Genomic DNA, 21,232 nt, shown 5'->3' with positions numbered 1-21,232 from the left:
CTACTTGCAGTGTCTCACTGGCACAATCTGTTGAAATAAGAAGAGACAAACACACACACACACACACACACACACACACACAGACACAGCTTCTTGCGGAGTGCAGCTGGAGAATGAGAGAGAGAAGCTCTCTTCAACCATGCATTGCCTTTATAGTTCTCATGACATCACAGATACATACATTTTCATTGGTTCACATTAAGTACACACCCATCGATCCCTCCCAATCACCCATGGACCCACCCACTTACCCTCCCCTCCTGTGAGCACATGGCAAAATACTTTGTCCAAACCTAAATCATAGGGGTTTCCTAATGAAATCTACAAGGAGTCCTAATGAGATGGGTTGGAAAGAGGGCCTGTCTAAGAGCAGGGGGCAGGGAAAGGAAATCCATATATGGAAGAGGTCCTCTGGTTACAAGTCCACAAAATAGTCTTTTAGATATCCATACGCAAGAAGCAAGAGTATTGCCTTATAAGGGTATAAGCAGTCCAACATCATGTAACAAGAATTCCTTTGGTGGGAGGTGGCAGAGAAGAAGAAAATGGAGTGGAGACACTTTTGAAACACAGTAAACATATCTTATATAAAATCATCAAGGAAAATAGGTACTAATATGATTTCATTCATGCATATTTATATATATAAAATGGTATAAAAAAATTGAATATATAAAAAATAATACTAAACATTATTAGTAGTTCTAATAAAAAATTAGCTCATCTTATCAAATAGGCATTATTACAGAAATCTATCACATAAGCACATCCGGAGGACGGTCCAGTCGGGCATAATGCTGCACCTCCGGCAGCACCCTGCCCCACTCCATTCCCCTAATCCCCAACCACCTGATCCTATCCACCCCCCTAGGGATACCTAGCTGCCTGCCATCCGGCCTAGCTTCCGCCCTTCTGGCCCCCCAGTACACGTAAGAGTGCCCCAAAATCCAAACGAGGCGCTCCTGACCACCATCTGAAAAACAAATAACAACATTGAGTGACCAGTACAATGCAACAACATTCCAAACGATCCACCTTCAAACTCCTGAACTTCCCCACCCCGAAATTTCACTCCATAAACCTATGTGGTCTAACGTATCTTTTAGATTCCCACCTGCCAATACGATTTATTGCCGCCTCATCCAACCCGCACCGAGCCGCCTCAGTAGTTGCCCGATGCGGAAGGAGTGCGAGGCGAATTGTGTGTCAGCAAACCCAGCCGCCCGTAAGCATTTCCGAAACACTGCTACGAACTGGAACTTGGACATGAACGAACCATCCTTATGCATTAGCAGGGGCCCTTCCAACCCCGGGCGAATGGCCAAAAACTCCCCCACCACCTTTACCGGGCAAACTCCCGACCCCTGTAAAGCATATAGAAACACGTCCACCCCTTTTCCTGCCTCATCCGTTTTTGACCTGCGCAACCTAAATACCACTCTACCTTCAGCAACGTGCACATCCGTGACTAACAACCCCCCCTCCAACCGTTTTAGAGGGGCTAACCAATTCCCCCACCCGGAACGCTCCGAAAAACGCGATAGTGAAAACCGCCCTGAACAAACTTACCTCATATTCAGAAGAGCATACCTCCGCCAGCACACCACAGATCGCCTGCAAAATTCCAAATGAAACCGGTCTCCTCGTATCCCTACACTTATTACCCTTCCTGTACCCCTTCACCTCTTGCTTAACCCAAAAGGACTTAGTAAAATCCTCCCTGCCTTGTAGCTTAAACAAGAACGCCAGGGCCGCCAACTTTTTATCAAGTGCAGAAACTGACCCACCTCCCTCCATATGCCTAGCCGCAAAGTACAGCACTAACCAACCCATTTCAGCATCACCTGGCTTGCCATCTGTGAAATGCATGTAACTGGACCATTCCTTCCAGACCTTGGCATAAGTCGCCCACATAGGCCCACTCACCGAACGCCTGATCCATGTTGCGGCGATTCCGAAACAATCCCCCACATCCACCCCGGGCAAGGCACCCCTTCTCTGTCCGCGTGCGGAACCAACTCCCTGAACTTGTCCCACTGAAAGCGAGACAGAGCATCAGCAAGCCTGTTGTCCACACCAGGAATATGCACAGCATACATAAATATATTCCATTGCAGGCATCTCAAAACCAGATGGCGTAGCAACCTAACCACCGGCAAGGAAGAGGCGGTGATCCGGTTGATGATCTGAACCACCCCCATGTTATCACAGTTCAGCCTGATCTTCAAATTCCTGCAAGATTCCCCCCACAACTCCATAGCCACCACCACAGGGAACAATTCCATCAATACCAAGTTCTTTACCAACCCTGTAGTGACCCACTCCTCTGGCCACCCTTCCGCACTCCACTTACCCCTAAAGAAGGCCCCGTAACCAGTAGACCCAGCCGCGTCCGTGACCAGATCCAAGTCAAAGTTACTCACCGGGCCTTCCATCCACAAGGACCGGCCATTGTACTCCTCCAGAAACGAATGCCACACCTGCAAGTCCGCATGTAGCTCTTTTGTCAACCGTACAAAGTGCGTTGGTACTTTAACCCCTGCAGTAGCCGCCGACAGCCGTCGGCTGAACACCCTTTCCATAGGAATGATGCGGCAGGCAAAATTCAATTTGTCCAGCAGAGATTGCAGCGCCCTCAACTGCACTTTATTGCGCCCCAACATACCTCTAATCTCCAGCCGAAGATTGTCCACCTTTTCCACCGGTAACCTACATTCCATGGCCACTGAGTCTAACACAATCCCCAGAAAACTCAATTCTGTAGTCGAGCCCTCCGTCTTGTCCTCCGCCAACGGCACTCCAAACCTTTCCGCGACATGCTGCAGCGTTGCTAGCAATGTCGCGCAAATCCTGGAAGACGGGGGGCCCACGCACAGAAAGTCATCCAGGTAGTGGATGACCGAATTCATGCCTGCCACGTCCCTGACCACCCACTCCAGAAAAAAACTGAACTTCTCGAACAGCGCGCATGAGATGGAGCAACCCATGGGCAAACACTGGTCCACATAATACTTCCCCTGCCACCGGCAACCCAACAGCCAAAAACTGTCCGGGTGTAGGGATGAGCCGAACATACCCGGGTTCGGTTCGCATCAGAACGATCGAACAGACCGCGGGTTCGCGCGAACATTTAGAACCCCATTGAAGTCTATGGGACTCGAACGTTCGAATTCAAAAACGATCATTTTAAAGACCAATATTCAATTTAATGTTGGTAAACGTCTTTCAGAACCCGGGTCTTGCCCCAGGGAACATGTATCAATCGAAAAAAATATTTTAAAAACGGACGTTTTTGCGGAGCAGCGATTTTAATGATGTTTAAAGTGAAAAAAAAAAAATTAAAAATTCCTTCAAATATCACACCTGCTGTGTGTCTCTAGTAGTGGCACGTGTTTTGAAATGTCCCTGCACAACATAAAATTATTATAAGAACAAAGTAATTTAATACTGGTTGCGCACGTGCTGTGTGGGAACAATATCTCGATTATTTTAGGGGTGGTGGGGGGGTGGCATTATCTTTTTGGGAAAGCAAAATTGTAGAAAAAAGGGCACCCCTCAAACATACTGTAATTGTAGCGCAACAAGGAGCCACGTGCAAAGTATTGCATCAAAAATTGTTATTAGGCGCCCCTGTTACACAGGGGCATAAAAATGTGTCCGTAGGCGCAACATAACACTGCAACCCCTCCCAATATCTGTAATTGGAGCGCAACAAGGAGCCACGTGCAAAGTATTGCATCAAAAATTGTTATTAGGCGCCCCTGTTACACAGGGGCATAAAAATGTGTCCGTAGGCGCAACATAACACTGCAACCCCTCCCAATATCTGTAATTGGAGCGCAACAAGGAGCCACGTGCAAAGTATTGCATCAAAAATTGTTATTAGGCGCCCCTGTTACACAGGGGCACAAAAATTGTGCCTTAGGCCACGTGCAAAGTATTGCATCAAAAATTGTATTTAGACGCCCCTGTTACACAGGGGCACAAAAATTGTGCCTTAGGCCACATGCAAAGTATTGCATCAAAAATTGTTATTAGGTGCCCCTGTTACACAGGGGCATAAAAATGTGTCCGTAGGTGCAACATAACACTGCAACCCCTCCCAATATCTGTAATTGGAGCGCAACAAGGAGCCACGTGCAAAGTATTGCATCAAAAATTGTTATTAGGCGCCCCTGTTACACAGGGGCATAAAAATGTGTCCGTAGGCGCAACATAACACTGCAACCCCTCCCAATATCTGTAATTGGAGCGCAACAAGGAGCCACGTGCAAAGTATTGCATCAAAAATTGTTATTAGGCGCCCCTGTTACACAGGGGCACAAAAAGTGTGCCTTAGGCCACGTGCAAAGTATTGCATCAAAAATTGTTATTAGGCGCCCCTGTTAAACAGGGGCAGAAAAAATAAGGCCTTAGGCACTGGTGGCGGAGCACAGAAAAACAAAATTTCTTTCTAGCTAACAGCATGAAAAGTGAGGAGGAGAAGGATATTCCATCAGCAGCACAACAGGACAGTCACTCAGCATCAGCAGTCTCAAAGGGATCTGATATTTCAACACAAAATTCTTATTCAGTAACATCAGCATCAGGTGCTTGGTAGCCGGTGTTGATCCAAGCCTGATTCATTTTGATGAAGGTCAGTCGATCAACAGAGTCGGTGGAGAGGCGTACCCTGTGATCGGTCACAAAGCCTCCAGCAGCACTGAATGTACGTTCTGAAAGAACACTGGATGCAGGGCAAGCCAGTAGCTCAATTGCGTACTGTGCAAGCTCTGGCCAGTGATCCATCCTCAAGACCCAGTAAGCCAGAGGATTTTTCGTGGGGAAGGTGTCCAAGTCGGATCTTGCCGCTAGGTATTCCCGGACCATGTAAACCAGACGCTGGCGATGGTTGCTGGAACCGGTCAGACCTTGGGGCTGCGGACTAAAAAATTGTCTGAACGCATCGGTCAGACGGCCACCTTCTCCACCGCTCCTTCTCTGACTCACCGAAGCCTCAGCAAGACGTTGTCCAGGGCCAGGTTTTGGTAATCCCCCCGGTTCTGGGAACGCATTGCACAGACCCTTCTGCAAGGCCTCCCGCAGTAGTTTCATCTTCTGCTCCCTCTGCGATGGCAACATAAGATCCGTTACCTTACTCTTGTAACGTGGAACAAGGAGAGTTGCCAGCCAGTAATGATCCCTCTCCTTGATAGCACGTACACGAGGATCCTTACGCAGGCTTTGCAGAATCAGGGAGGCCATGCAGCGTAGGTTTGCAGAGGCATTCGGGGCACAGTCCTCTGGGTCACTGAGGACGACAGGATCCTCAGCCACCTCATCCCAGCCACGTAAAAGTCCACGTGTTCCTTGGGACTGTAAATGATCCCTTGAAGACTGCTGCTGTTGATGCTGAGTGCTAGGCTCCACCTCCATGCTGCTGATACAATCCTCCTCCTCCTCCTCTTCCTCATCCTCCTCCTCCTCTTCCTGTGTTCCAGGTGGGCAAGCAGGAACAGTGTCTGGATAAAGGGGGCCTTGAGAGGTAATGAAGTCCTCCTCTTCCTCCCTCTGTTCTGCCTCAAGGGCCCTGTCCATTATTCCACGTAGGGTGTGCTCCAACATGTGAATAAGCGGGACAGTCTCACTGATGCATGCACTGTCACTGCTCACCATCCTCGTGGCCTTCTCAAATGGTGACAGGACAGTGCATGCATCCCTGATCAAGGCCCACTGGCGTGGTGAAAAAAACCCAAGCTCCCCTGAGCCAGTTCTGCTGCCATATTGGCACAGGTACTCATTGATGGCCCTCTGCTGCGTGTGCAGCCGCTGCAGCATGGCCAACGTAGAGTTCCATCTGGTGGGCATGTCACAGATTAGGCGGTTCTTGGGCAGGTTGTATTCCCTCTGGAGGTCTGTCAGCCGAGCAGTGGCATTATATGACCTCCGGAAATGCACACAGACTTTCCTGGCCTGCCTCAGGACATCCTGTAAGCCAGGGTACCTGCCCAAGAACCGCTGCACCACCAAATTGAGAACATGCGCAAAACAGGGCACATGGGTGAGTTTTCCACGTCGCAGGGCAGAGAGGAGGTTGGTGCCATTATCGCTGACCACCATTCCAGGCTTCAGCTGGCGTGGCGTCAACCACCTCTGAGCCTGCCCCTGCAGAGCTGAAAGAACCTCTTCCCCAGTGTGGCTCCTGTCTCCCAAGCACACCAGCTCTAGGACCGCATGGCATCTCTTGGCCTGCATTCCTGCGTAGCCCGTCGTACGCCTACGGAGCACGGCTGGTTCTGAGCCAACATCACCACAGGAAGAGGCCACAGAGGAAGAAGAAGAGGAGGGGGTGGAGGAGAGAGGTGTGTCACAAGCAGTTGTAGTGTTTTGGAGGCGTGGTGGTGGAACAACCTCCAAAACTACTGTACCTTGACCTGCGTCCTTCCCAGCTGCCAGCAGAGTCACCCAATGGGCCGTAAAAGACAGGTAACGTCCCTGTCCATGCCTGCTGGACCATGAGTCAGCGGTAAGATGCACCTTACCACTGACCGCCCTGTCCAGCGAGGTATGGACATTGCCTTCCACATGCCGGTAGAGAGCCGGAATCGCCTTCCGTGAAAAAAAGTGGCGTTTGAGTACTTGCCACTGAGGTACTGCACATTCCACAAACTCACGGAAGGGGGCAGAATCTACCAACTGAAAAGGTAGCAGTTGAAGTGCTAGCAATTTTGCTAAGCTAGCATTCAACCGCTGGGCATGTGGATGGCTGGGAGCGTACTTCTTTTGGCGCTGCAGCAGCTGGGGCAGGGAAATTTGTCTGGTAATATCAGTAGATTGGCCGGATGTACTACCACTACTACGTTGTGACACACCTATTTCTACACCTTCGGTGCAGGCTGCAGAGAGGACTGGGGGTCTAGTGGGGTTTGAGGTCACAGAAGGGCAAGGGGAGGACCGCTTTGGTCTTTGGTGTGGGTCTTTCTGGTATGCCTGCCAACGAGCTGCATGGCAGGTCGACATATGTCTGGACAAGCATGTGGTGCCCAAGCGGGGGATGTTTTGGCCACGCGAGATACGCTTGAGACATATGTTGCAAACAGCAAAGGTAGGATCTGATGAACAGGTTTCAAAAAAGGCCCACACCAAAGAACTTTTGCTGTACCGTTGAGACACAGCAGCGCCACGTAATGCAGTTGGTGTACTGCCCTTAAGCTGACCCCTGGAGGGCTTCCTGCCTCTTTGAAGATGTGCCTGTGCCTCGTCCTCTTCCTCCTCCTCCTCTCTCCTACCAGGCACCCAGGTAGAGTCAATGACCTCATCATCCCCTCCCTCCTCATCATCACTGGCGACAACCTGGCAGTATGCTCCAGCTGGGGGAACATCACTCCCAGATTGTTGTCCCTCTCGGCCACCCCCTCTCCCTGGGCTCACATCAATGCCTTCCTCTATCAGTGTTCCGTCATCGGAGTCTTCAAAACGCTGCGCATCTTCAGCTAGCATGTACCCAACACTGTGTTGAAACAGTTCGGGGGACTCCTCAGGAGGACACGGTGGGACTAGGAAAGGATTGTGTGATCCCATTGTGCAGAGGGTAGAGGACGCCTTGGCAGCTGCTTTGCCAGACAAACTATAATCAGTCTGTGTGAGAGAGGATGAGGAGGATGAGGACGGCTTGGTCATCCACTCAACTAATTTCTCAGCATGTTGAGGCTCCAGCTCCCGAAAAGAAGGACGAGCGGCCACGGCCACGTGCTGAAGAGGATGCACCACATCCATCACCAGCGTTACCTCTAGATGCAGAGTCTGCTTGCCCTCGTGACTCTCTGCCTCTCTTTGTCCTTCCAGCCATAGTTATGCGTTCAGGTGTTATGTAACAAAATAGTCGCTGTCACACCAACTGCGTTCAGATGGTATTAAACAGCAACCACACAGTAAGAGCGACTTGGCTCAAGTGTAAAGTAACAAAATAGTCGCAGTCACACCAACTGCGTTCAGATGGTATTAAACAGCAACCACACAGTAAGAGCGACTTGGCTCAAGTGTAAAGTAACAAAATAGTCGCAGTCACACCAACTGCGTTCAGATGGTATTAAACAGCAACCACACAGTAAGAGCGACTTGGCTCAAGTGTAAAGTAACAAAATAGTCGCAGTCACACCAACTGCGTTCAGATGGTATTAAACAGCAACCACACAGTAAGAGCGACTTGGCTCAAGTGTTATGTAACAAAATAGTCGCTGTCACACCAACTGCGTTCAGATGGTATTAAACAGCAACCACACAGTAAGAGCGACTTGGCTCAAGTGTTATGTAACAAAATAGTCGCTGTCACACCAACTGCTTTCAGATGGTATTAAACAGCAACCACACAGTAAGAGCGACTTGGCTCAAGTGTAAAGTAACAAAATAGTCGCTGTCACACCAACTGCGTTCAGATGGTATTAAACAGCAACCACACAGTAAGAGCGACTTGGCTCAAGTGTTATGTAACAAAATAGTCGCTGTCACACCAACTGCTTTTAGATGGTATTAAACAGCAACCACACAGTAAGAGCGACTTGGCTCAAGTGTAAAGTAACAAAATAGTCGCAGTCACACCAACTGCGTTCAGATGGTATTAAACAGCAACCATACAGTAAGAGCGACTTGGCTCAAGTGTTATGTAACAAAATAGTCGCTGTCACACCAACTGCTTTCAGATGGTATTAAACAGCAACCACACAGTAAGAGCGACTTGGCTCAAGTGTAAAGTAACAAAATAGTCGCTGTCACACCAACTGCGTTCAGATGGTATTAAACAGCAACCACACAGTAAGAGCGACTTGGCTCAAGTGTTATGTAACAAAATAGTCGCTGTCACACCAACTGCTTTCAGATGGTATTAAACAGCAACCACACAGTAAGAGCGACTTGGCTCAAGTGTAAAGTAACAAAATAGTCGCAGTGACACCAACTGCCTTTAGTTGCTATTAAACAGCACGCACGCAGTAATAGCGACTGCGGTCAAATGCGATTTAACAGCACGCACGCAGTGACACCAACTGCCTTTAGTTGCTATTAAACAGCACGCAGTAATAGCGACTGCGGTCAAATGCGATTTAACAGCACGCACGCAGTGACACCAACTGCCTTTAGTTGCTATTAAACAGCACGCACGCAGTAATAGCGACTGCGGTCAAATGCGATTTAACAGCACGCACGCAGTGACACCAACTGCCTTTAGTTGCTATTAAACAGCACGCACGCAGTAATAGCGACTGCGGTCAAATGCGATTTAACAGCACGCACGCAGTGACACCAACTGCCTTTAGTTGCTATTAAACAGCACGCACGCAGTAATAGCGACTGCGGTCAAATGCGATTTAACAGCACGCACGCAGTGACACCAACTGCCTTTAGTTGCTATTAAACAGCACGCACGCAGTAATAGCGACTGCGGTCAAATGCGATTTAACAGCACGCACGCAGTGACACCAACTGCCTTTAGTTGCTATTAAACAGCACGCACGCAGTAATAGCGACTGCGTTTCTGTGCAATTCAATAGCCCAGTTGCATTAACAGCGACTGCGCTTCTGTGCAAATAAATTGCATACGTGCAGTAACAGGTAATGCGTCTGTGTGTGCAATTAACTAGCACACGTTAAATAACACAGAATAATTATATTTAAAGTAAATCCCTAATGCAGGCAATACAACACGTTAGAGCGCTGCATGTAGAACAATCTCCTGCCTGACAGATACTAATAGATAAACTAGCTGAGCTGTACAGTTTATAAATATATTGACAACGCCTAAGGATGTGAATATATTCTCTACAAACTGTACTTTTAACTATACTGACTACACTTCCTACTCTATCTATCTATCTATTTATCTATCTATCTATCTATCTATCTATCTATCTATCTATCTATCTATCTATCTATCTATCTATCTATCTATCTATCTATCTATCTATCTAGTTAAGACACTGTGGGGCTGATTTACCAAGCCTTTACTCCATGACTCATGGAGTAAAAGCAGGAGTAGCAGCCGTTTTGCCATTTACTAAAGAAATACGCTGCTAGTGCAGTGTATTTCCCTAGTTACTAATGTGCTCCGTGCGCCCAGGAGAGGGTGCATTGTGCACCAGTACAGACCTGGCGCACGGCACATTAAACTGTAAATTGCGGGGGTTTGGGCGGGAGTTTATTAGGGGGGGAGGTGGGGGGATGCAGGGGAAGTGAAGTGACATGTGTTTTGAAGTGTTTGGCGGGCCGAATTGAAAGGGAAAGTGTTTTTTGAAAACAGATCCCCGTACGCTTGCACAGTGCGCCTGAACCTCGGGAGGTTCATTTGCATACTGGGCATGCGCAGAGAGAAAAGTCAGGGATTCCCGTGCGCCTTGTCAGTACGCCGTGAAAATCTTGGTAAATACCAAGCGGCGTACCCGTGAATGCGCTGCGTGACGCGGCGCACGGGAATCTCCGAGCTGTTTTCAGCCCTGAAGGGGAACTCCGCGCCAAATTTCAAGCTTGAAATCGGCGCGGGTCCCCCTCCAGGGCTACATTAGGCTCTTAGGCTTGGTCCGGAACGTGAGGGGTTAAACCCGTGCCGATTCGGCGCGGGGGTCCCCCCCAGATCCAAACCAAGCCCTCATCCCAAGCACGCAGTCTGGCCCGGACAGGAATGGGGGTGGGGACAAGCGAGCGCCCCCCCCCTCCTGAGCCGTACCAGACCGCATGCCCTCAACATGGGGGAGTGTGTGCTGTGGGGGAGGGGGGCACTGCCCCCCCACCCCACAGCACTCTTGCCCCCATGTCGATAGGGACAAGAGCCTCTTCCCGACAACCCTTGCCATTGGTTGTCGGGGTATGCGGGCGGGGCTAATCGGAATCTGCGAGCTCCCTTTAATAAGGGGGCCCCCAGATGCCGGCCCCCCACCCTATGTGAATGAGTATGGGGTACATCGTACCTCTACCCATTCACATGGGGGAAATGTAAAGTAAAATAAAACACCACACAGAATAAAATATTTTATTAATCTGCTCCGGAGCCCCCCCTTTCTTCTTTAGCTCTCTTAGAAGGGGGGGTTTCTTCTCTCCCGATCTTCTGCCGGGACCCTGGGCTTCGGTGATTTCTGCCGGGGGAGGGCGCCATCCCTCGGTCCTCTCCGGAGCCTTCTGCCGGATGCCCCCACCCCATTTAAGCTCTTTTTCATTAGGGAGGGGCATCCGGACTTCGGGGTCTTCTGCCGGGGGATGGCGCCTATCCCCCGGTCTTTCCGGTGCCTTCCGCCAGGGTTCCGGTCTTCCTGGTCTTCTGCCGGGGGTGCGCCAACTCCCCGGTCTTTTCTCTGCTCCCTCTTCTGCCTGGCTCCCCCGCGGAGCCAGGGCTTTCTACCGTCTTCTTTCTTCTCTCTTCCTTCTTCTGCCTGTCTCCTCCGGGAGCCCAGGGCTTGTCTCCGCTGTCTTCTTCCTTCTCTTCCATTAGATGTTGACACGACGAGGTTCCGCGCTGACATGCCGTGTCAGCGACGGGCATGGACTTATATAGGGCAATGCCACCATGTGACCTCAACCCATGTGACATCACATTCCCTGGGCATGATGGGAATGTGATGTCACATGGGTTGAGGTCACATGGTGGCATTGCCCTATATAAGTCCATGCCCACTGCTCAGACGGCATTCCAGCGCCAGACCTCGTCGTGTCAACATCGAATGGAAGAGAAGGGAGAAGACAGCGGAGACAAGCCCTGTGCTCCGCGGAGGAGACAGGCAGAAGCGGAAGGCATCGCAGAAGCCCGCGGGTGTCGCCCCCCGGCGGAAGACACCGTACAAGCCCGGGACCCTCCCCCAAAGGCAGGAGCCTCACTGGTGAAGGGGGTCCCGGTGAATTACGTCGCTGAAGACGGGGGTGGGATGCCAGTGCACCCCCCCCCGCAGAAACCGTCGTGGAAGCCCGGGACCCTCCCCCAAAGGCAGGAGCCTCCCTGGTGAAGGGGGTCCCGGTGAATTACGTCGCTGAAGACGGGGGTGGGGTGCCAGTGCACCCCCCCCCCGCAGAAACCGTCGTGGAAGCCCGGGACCCTCCCCCAAAGGCAGGAGCCTCCCTGGTGAAGGGGGTCCCGGTGAATTACGTCGCTGAAGACGGGGGTGGGGTGCCAGTGCACCCCCCCGCTGAAACCGTCGTGGAAGCCCGGGACCCTCCCCCAAAGGCAGGAGCCTCCCTGGTGAAGGGGGTCCCGGTGAATTACGTTGCTGAAGACGGGGGTGGGGTGCCAGTGCACCCCCCCCCCGCAGAAACCGTCGTGGAAGCCCGGGACCCTCCCCCAAAGGCAGGAGCCTCCCTGGTGAAGGGGGTCCCGGTGAATTACGTCGCTGAAGACCGGGGTGGGGTGCCAGTGCAACCCCCCCCCGCTGAAACCGTCGTGGAAGCCCGGGACCCTCCCCCAAAGGCAGGAGCCTCACTGGTGAAGGGGGTTCCGGCAGAAGATGGCGAAGCCCGGGGCCTAATGGGGTGGTGGTGGGGGGCCCCAGCAGAAGACCCCCGGCTGACTAATAAATACATTTTTAAATGTGTGTGGTGTATTATTTTTTTCCATTTTTTTCCCCAGGTGAATGGGTAGGGGTACAATGTACCCCATACTCATTCACATAGGGTGGGGGGCCGGAATCTGGGGACCCCTTTATTAAAGGGGTCTCTCAGATTCTGATAAGCCCTCCGCCCGCATACCCCGACAACCAACGGCCAGGGTTGTCGGGAAGAGGCTCTTGTCCCTATCGACATGGGGACAAGAGTGCTTTGGGGTGGGGGGGCAGTGCCCCCCTCCCCCACAACACACACTCCCCCATGTTGAGGGCATGTGGTCTGGTATGGCTCAGGAGGGAGGGGGCGCTCGCTCGTCCCCACCCCCATTCCTGTCTGACCAGACTGCGTGCCTGGGATAAGGGCTTGGTTTGGATCTTGGGGGGGACCCCACGCAATTTTTTTTTGCGCGGGTTTAACCCCTTATGTTCCAGACCAAGCCTAAGAGCCTGGTATGCACCTGGAGGGAACCCACCTTATTTTTTTTTGGGGGTCTGGAGTTCCCCTTCATGAACAGCGATCTGTCATTTACACATGTCAGTCCCACCCCCCCCCCTACAGTTAGAACACACCCAGGGAACATATTTAACCCCTCCCTCGCACCTAGTGTTAACCCCTTCCCTGCCAGTGGCATTTTTGAGTAAGCAATGCATTTTTATAGCACTGATCGCTAGAAAAATGCCAATGGTTCCAAAAAAGTGTCCGATGTGTCCGCCATAATGTCGCAGTACCGATAAAAATCGCTGATCGCCCCAATAACTAGTTAAAACAAAAAAAATATATATTTTGTAGACGCTATAACTTTTGCCAAAACCAAACACTAAACGCTATTTGCGATTTTTTGGAACCAAAAAGATGTAGAATACGTATCGGCCTAAACTGAGGGTTTTTTTATTTTTTAGAATATATATTTTTGGGGATATTTATTATAGCAAAAAGTTAAAATAATTTTTTCATATGTGGGCGGGACTTACGCAAGTCCCGCCCACATATATAAACATCGTTCAAACCACACATGTGAGGTATTGACGCGTGCGTTAGAGCGAGAGCAATACTTTTACCACTAGACCTTCTTTGTAACTATAAACTGGTAACCTGGAAAAAAAAGAAAAAGGTCGCCTATGGGGATATTCACGGAATTCATTTTGGCCCCATTGCAGGAGTGTTTCCAATAGTAAAGCGTGACATGTAAGGTATCTATTTACTCAGTGTAACATCATCTTTCACATTATCCCCAAAAATTGGGCTCACTTTTGTGTTTTGTTAATTTTTAACCACTTGAGCCCGGACCATATTTCTGGTCAATGACCGGGCAAGTTTTTGTGATTCGGCACGGCGTCGCTTTAACTGACAATTGCGCAGTCGTGCGACGTGGCTCCCAAACAAAATTGGCAACCTTTTTTTTCCCACAAATAGATTATTAAATGTGCGTGTTTACTTCTGTCTTTAACACCTCCCCTTCAGGCTGGAAAGCATCAGATCAGGGGAAACAAAAAAAAAAAAGCTCTCATTCCATTGCAGCTTGGTTCCTACATGTGTGATGAACTGAGCATGCTCAAACACTTAGAAAAAAAATATCCTTTCTTTTTAAAAGGTGAAAAACACTCCTTGGATGCTCATAGAGCGTGGTTTGGGTTAATTGCAGGTGTGCCCAATTACAAGCTCACCCAAACTAGAGACTGCAATTTGTTCATGTGATTTCAATTGCTTCATTACTAGCACTGTTATAAAAAGCAGGGATCGATCAGTCCTCAGCTGCCCTCAGAAGGGGCAGGCTGGCAGAAATGCTGTTGCTAAACACAAATGTGGTTTGTTGCATGGGGTTTGTTTTATTTTGCCAATGGTTTTGGTTTATTTTTAAATGATGTTCACTTTGATGTATTTGTCTATGTGGCCTTATTTTATGAAAAATGTGTGAAGCTATGGTTATTTAGAATTTTGAAATGTATTTTTGTTTGTGTTTGTTTGTTTTTTTGCTTTCCTTGTTTTGTTGACCAATAAAAATTACTTTAAAATTGTTAAGTTTGTCTTTTGTTACTTTTTCATGCTACATATGTTGACAGCTGCAGCTGAAATCGGTTTGGGCCTAACAAATTATGTGTGTCTAAGCTTCTTTCCTGGTGTGTAATCATGAAATGTTTGCCATGTTTATTCTCCATGACTTTAAAGACAAAATTGGTAAGAATTTTCTTTTTTCTGCAGTGGTCCTCAGCCCTCAAGTACCCCCGACAGGACATGTTTTGTGGATTTCTCTTATCAAGAATTGCTGTCCAGACTGTATTTTAAAGCACATGTGCAAGATGAAGGAAAACCTGCAAACATGGCCTGTGGGGGGGGGGGGGTTGCTATTGGTGGACAGGCTTGACGTGCTGATTTACAGCACTGTGCTTAAATCTAGCGCAAGGCAATCCTATTCAAATTGTGGGTGTTTGAGGGAAGCCAAGTGAGTGTTAGAACCCCTGCTTTGTGTTTTTTTATTTTTGTGTTGAGCTTTGTGTCCCTTTTCTTAAAATTGGCTTCACTTCCTGTCACACAGCTGAACAGGAAGTGAGGTTAAAACCCTACCAGTGTCATTTCTTGGGGACACAGGTCAATCTAACTAGTGTCCCCATTAAGCAAATTGCACTCCAGCACTGCTGTGTACACCCCAAATCATGGGTCTTCAAACTACGGCCCTCCAGTTGTTCAGGAACTACAATTCCCATCATGCCTAGTCATGTCTGTGAATGTCAGTGCATTACAAGGCCTCATGGGATGTGTAGTTCTACAACAGCTGGAGGGCCGTAATTTGAGGATCCCTGCCCCAAATGATTATTTAGTTTGGGGTTTAGTAAAGGCAAAGCCACTCTGCAGTACAAGCATAGTTGCTGAAAATCAGAGAGGAAGCACTGATGGTTTTAACATCCAATCCTGTAGAAGCAAAGTTGTTTTCTTCCTTGCTTTGCACTTGTAGGAGTGGATTTGCCTTTAGTAAATGGACCCCAAAGTCCAAGATCCCTAATAATTTGGGGTGTACACAGCAAAATGCTAGAGTGCAATTTACATAATGGGAAACTATTTAGATTGATCTCTGTGTCCCCAAGAAAAGATATTAGTAAGGTTTTACCCTCACTTCCTGTTTGGCTATGTGACAGGAAGTGAATGAATTAGAAAGGGTGAAGACACCTCACAAATGTTGTCACTATCAGGGGTGCAGACATCCCCAAAAAAATGAGCAGATAATACTTATTTGCAAATTAATAATTTTTTAGTTAACATTGGGTGGGGTGCTCTAACACACACATTCCTACATATTAGCAACGCTGTATCCTGGCCTATTGGCATGGTTATATTTTCTTAGGGCTCTCAATAAAACTCTATGAAATTTGTGCTTAAACTAGAACCAGGGGCGGACTGACAACTCATGGGGCCCCTGGGCAATAGAAGATTATGGGGCCCCTCTGGCTTACAGATGACCACCACGCCAGGAGGTAGTGCAGAGGCGGGCAGCTAAAATCTTGGGATATTCACATTAAAAGCATGTAATTTTCGGACATATCAGGGACAGATCTAAAAAAAACACAGATTTTTACATACTGTCCCTGGTTTTACTGAGCCTGGCAACCCGGATGGGGCCCCCTAGTGGCATGGGGCCCTCGGGCAGTGCCCGAGTGACTCAATGGTCAGTCCGCCCCTGACAAGAACTATAATCAACAAGTTTTATTTTCTTTAATTTTGGATAGAGTGAGGGAGGGTTATAGGCCCTGTCAGTTTATTTTGTATTATCTGTGTCCAATTGGGGAGATTTGCCTTCACTTCCTGCCCCATAGCCAAACAGGAAGTGAGAGAAAAACTATGAAAATTAACCACTTCCCGCCCAGCCTATGGCCGATTTACGTCCGGGAAGTGGTTACACAATCCTGACAGGACGTCCTGCAGGATTTCATGCCGCGCGCGCCTGTGGGGGCACGCAGCGCGGCAATCGGTGATGCGGGGTGTCAGTCTGACACCCTGCATCTCCGATCTCGGTAAAGAGTCTCTCACGGAGACGGAGACTCTTTACCACGTGATCAGCCGTGTCCAATCACGGCTGATCACGATGTAAACAGGAAGAGCCATCGATGGCTCTTCCTCACTCGCGTCTGACAGACGCGAGTATAGGAGAGCCGATCGGTGGCTCTCCTGACAGGGGGCGTTCGCGCTGATTGTTTATCAGCGCAGCCCCCCCTCGGATCACCACACTGGACCACCAGGGATGCCCACCCTGGACCACCAGGGTGTGCAAAAAAAAAAAATATAGAAAAAAAAAAAAAAAGCATTAAAAAAAAAGAAAAAAGATGCCAATCAGTGCCCACAAATGGGCACTGACTGGCAACCTGGGAAAATCAGTGCCACCCCACAGTGTCCATCAGTGCCACCCCACAGTGCCCATCCATGCACAGTGCCCACCTATCAGTGCCCACCTGTGCCACCCATAAGTATCCATCAGTGCCACCCATAAGTGCCGCCCATAAGTATCCATCAGTGCCACCCATAAGTGCCGCCCATGAGTGCCCATCTGTGCCGCCCATGAGTGCCCATCAGTGCCGCCTATGAGTGCCCATCAGTGCCGCATAGCAGCGCCGCCAATCAATGCCACCTCATCTGTGCCCGTCAGTACTACCTCATCGATGTCCATCAGTGCCATCTCATCGGTGCCCATCAGTGCCGCCATATCAGTGCCCGTAATTGAAAGAGAAAAACTTATTTACAAAAAAATTAACCTAAAAAAATAAAAACGTTTTTTTGTTTCAAAATTTGCAGTCTTTTTTTAGTTGTTGCGCAAAAAAAAAACGCAGAGGTGATCAAATAACAACAAAAGAAAGCTCTATTTGTGGGGGAAAAAGGACGCCAATTTTGTTTGGGTACAGTGTTGTATGACCGCGCAATTGCCATTCAAAGTGCGACAGTGTTGAAAGCTGAAAATTGGCTTGGGCGGGAAGGTGCGTAAGTGCCTGGTATGGAAGTGGTTAAGGGAATCCAGTGCCCCCCCAGAACTAGTGTGTGGGTCCCCTGAAAATTCCTGGGCGGGTGATACAAAAACAGGGTGTGGCTTTGACAGGAAGGGGTGGGTCATTTTTCTATTAGGAGGTGCAGATATGTAGTCAGGCCTAGGGCAGAACAAAACCTAAATATACTACTGCATATTAGGGCTTATTTAGACCGGATCCGATTTACAGCGTGTTTTTATATTGTGGGAGGAAACCCACGCAGGCACAGGGAGAACATGCAAACTCTATGCAGATGCTGTCACGGGCGGGATTCGAACCAACGACTCTTTTGCTGCTAGGTCAAAGTGCTATACACTACACCACTGTGCTGAACGAACATGATTGCAGCTGAAAGCATGAGAACTTTTTTTTTTTTTTTCAATACCATGCTTTCCAGCCTTATTGACTCCGCCTCTCTCCATAAAGAGGACCTGTCACACGCTAGTCCTATTACAAGGGATGTTTACATTCCTGGTAATAGGAAGAAAAGTGATCCAAAATCAAAAAAAGTGTCAAAAAAGTGCAAGAATAAAAATATGAGGTTAAAAAAAAAAATAAAAAAAAAAAACGCCCCTGTCCCTAGAAGCTCGCACTCAGAAGCAAATATGCATGTAAGTCCCGCCCACATATGTAAACACCATTCAAACCACACATGTGAGGTATTGACGCGTGCGTTAGAGCGAGAGCAATAATTCTAGCCCTAGACCTCCTCTGTAACTCTGAACTGGTCACCTGTAAAAAAAAAAAACAAGCATCGCCTATGGATATTTTTATGTCCCGAAGTTTGGCGCCATTCCATGAGTGTGTACAATATTAAAGCGTGACAAGTTAGGTATCTATTTACTCGGTGTAACATCATCTTTAACATTATCCATAAAAATTGGGCTAACTTTACTTTTTTTTTTTTTTTTATTCATGAACCGTGTTTTTTTTTTGGGCCAAAAAAAAGGCGTTTGAAAAATTATTGCGCAAATACCGTTGGAAATCAAATAAAAAATGACCGCTAACTTTATTCCCTAGGGTGTCTGCTAAAAAATTATATATAATGTTTGGGGGTCCTGATTAATTTCCCAGGAACAAAATATAATTTTTACATGAAGGAGAGAAGTGCCAGAATAGGCGCGGTATGGAAGTGGTTAAAGTGAAATAATAAAAGTGAAATATTCCTTTAAATTTCATACAGGGGGGGAGGGGGGGTACACGCATGTTTCCCGTGCTTAGAACTGTCCCTGTACAAGATGTCATTTCTGAAGTGAAACAAAAAAAAGGAAGTTTAAAGTACTCATGGCTATAAAGAATACAGTCATTGCTCATTAAAAAAAAAAAAAAAAAAAAAAAAAAGGGGGTCCCTCCAAATTAAATTACCAGGCCCTTCAGGTCTGGAATGGATATTAAGGGGAACCCCGCCGTAAAAACCCCCCCAAAAAATGGCGTGGGGTCCCCCCAAATATCCATACCAGACCCTTCAGGTCTGGTGTGGATTTTAAGGGGAACTCCACCCCAAATTGAAAAAAAAATGGCGTGGAGTCCCCCTAAAAATCCACACCAGACCCTTATCCGAGCACGTTGACCTGGCCGGCCGCAGAAAAGAGGGGGGACAGAGTGCGGCCCCCCCCTCTCCTGAACCGCACCAGGCCACATGCCCTCAACATGGGGAGGATGTCCCCATGTTGATGGGGACAAGGGCCTCATCCCCACAACCCTTGCCCGGTGGTTGTGGGGGTCTGCGGGCGGGGGGCTTATCAGAATCTGGAAGACCCCTTTAACAAAGGGGACCCCCAGATCCTGGCCCCCCCCTATGTGAAATGGTAATGGGGTACATTGTACCTCTACCATTTCACCCCCAAAAAAATGTCAAAGTGTTAAAAATTACAGTAGCCGGTTTTTGACAAATCTTTTAATAAAATCTTCTTTTCTTCTTTCCTTCGGGTTTCTTCCGCTGCTTCTTTCTTGGGTCTTCTCGTCCACATCTTGCCCGACGTGTTCTTCTATCTTCTCCGTCCGTCCTTCAGCCTTCTGGTCCCGCATCTTGCCCGTTGTCTTGTCCTATCTTCTTCTCCGTCCGTCCGCCAGCCTCCTCGTCCGCATCTTGTGTCTTCTTCTCGGTCCGCCAGCCTTCTCGTCCCCGGACCCAGCGTTTGAATTTGATTTGGCCGCCGTGTTCCCGCTCCTGGGACCCGCCCCCCTCTGACGCCACAAGTAAACTCATATGAAAGTCCGCGTGTGGCATATGTGCGTCAGAGGGGGGCGGGGTCACATGAGTGTGACACGGCGGGAACTTCTTCTCCGGGCGGCGCGATTGAAATTGAATTCCCCCGCTGTGTGACGCTCTGTGACCCCGCCCCCCTCTGACGCACATGACCTTCTAAGGAGTTTACTTGTGGCGTCAGAGGGGGGCGGGTCCCAGGAGCGCAACACGGCGGCCAAATCAAATTCAAACGCTGGGTCCGGGGACGAGAAGGCTGGCGGACCGAGAAGAAGACCGGAGAACACACAAGATGCGGACGAGGAGGCTGGCGGACGGACGGAGAAGAAGACAGGACAAGACAACGGGCAAGATGCGGGACCAGAAGGCTGAAGGACGGACGGAGAAGATAGAAGAACACGTCGGGCAAGATGTGGACGAGAAGACCCAAGAAAGAAGCAGCGGAAGAAACCCGAAGGAAAGAAGAAAAGAAGATTTTATTAAAAGATTTGTCAAAAACCGGCTACTGTCATTTTTAACACTTTGACATTTTTTTTGGGGTGAAATGGTAGAGGTACAATGTACCCCATTACCATTTCACATATGGGGGGGCCAGGATCTGGGGGTCCCCTTTGTTAAAGGGGTCTTCCAGATTCTGATAAGCCCCCCGCCCGCAGACCCCCACAACCACCGGGCAAGGGTTGTGGGGATGAGGCCCTTGTCCCCATCAACATGGGGACATCCTCCCCATGTTGAGGGCATGTGGCCTGGTACGGTTCAGGAGAGGGGGGGGCCGCACTCTGTCCCCCCCTCTTTTCTGCGGCCGGCCAGGTCAACGTGCTCGGATAAGGGTCTGGTGTGGATTTTTAGGGGGACTCCACGCCATTTTTTTTTTCAATTTGGGGTGGAGTTCCCCTTAAAATCCATATCAGACCTGAAGGGCCTGGAATGGATATTTCCCAGGAACCGCACGTCTTTTTTCTTTTGGGTTTTTACGGCGGGGTTCCCCTTAATATCCATTCCAGACCTGAAGGGCCTGGTAATTTAATTTGGGGGAACCCCTACACATTTTTTTGTTTGTTTTATGAATGAATCCCTTTAGAATTGTCAGAGCCGACAATTCATTATAGCCGCGTGTGAATTTTTAAATGACTTTTTTCCTTCTGAATGTCACTTTGTGCAGGGGCAGTTGTAAGTGCGGTAAAAATGCGCTATTTCACATGCTGACATTACACCCCCCCTAGGTACGAAATTTAAAGGAATATTTTACTTTTATTGTTTCACTTTAAGAAATATTAATTTCACTGCTCCCGAAAAAACGGCCGTTTTAAAAAATAAAAAAAGCATTGATACATGTTCCCTGGGACAGGACTGAGGTCCCCAAACACTTTTTAGGACAAAACTTGCAGATTAGCCTTTAAAATTAACACTTTTGATTTCTCCCATAGACTTCTATAGGGAGTTCGGCGCGGCTTTACATATTACATTC

At 48.8% G+C, this 21,232-nt stretch overlaps 1 protein-coding gene across 1 annotated transcript in view; it reads left to right on the top strand.

Annotated features, from left to right (window-relative positions):
* The window catches only part of TMEM178A (transmembrane protein 178A), a 464,669-nt gene that overhangs the window by 360,936 nt on the left and 82,501 nt on the right, over positions 1-21,232 (top strand). The window lies entirely within an intron of this gene.

The sequence above is a fragment of the Rana temporaria genome, chromosome 4, assembly GCF_905171775.1.
Source record: "Rana temporaria chromosome 4, aRanTem1.1, whole genome shotgun sequence".
NCBI classification, from domain to species: Eukaryota; Metazoa; Chordata; class Amphibia; order Anura; family Ranidae; genus Rana; species Rana temporaria.
This window is presented reverse-complemented; position numbering and strand designations above follow the sequence as displayed.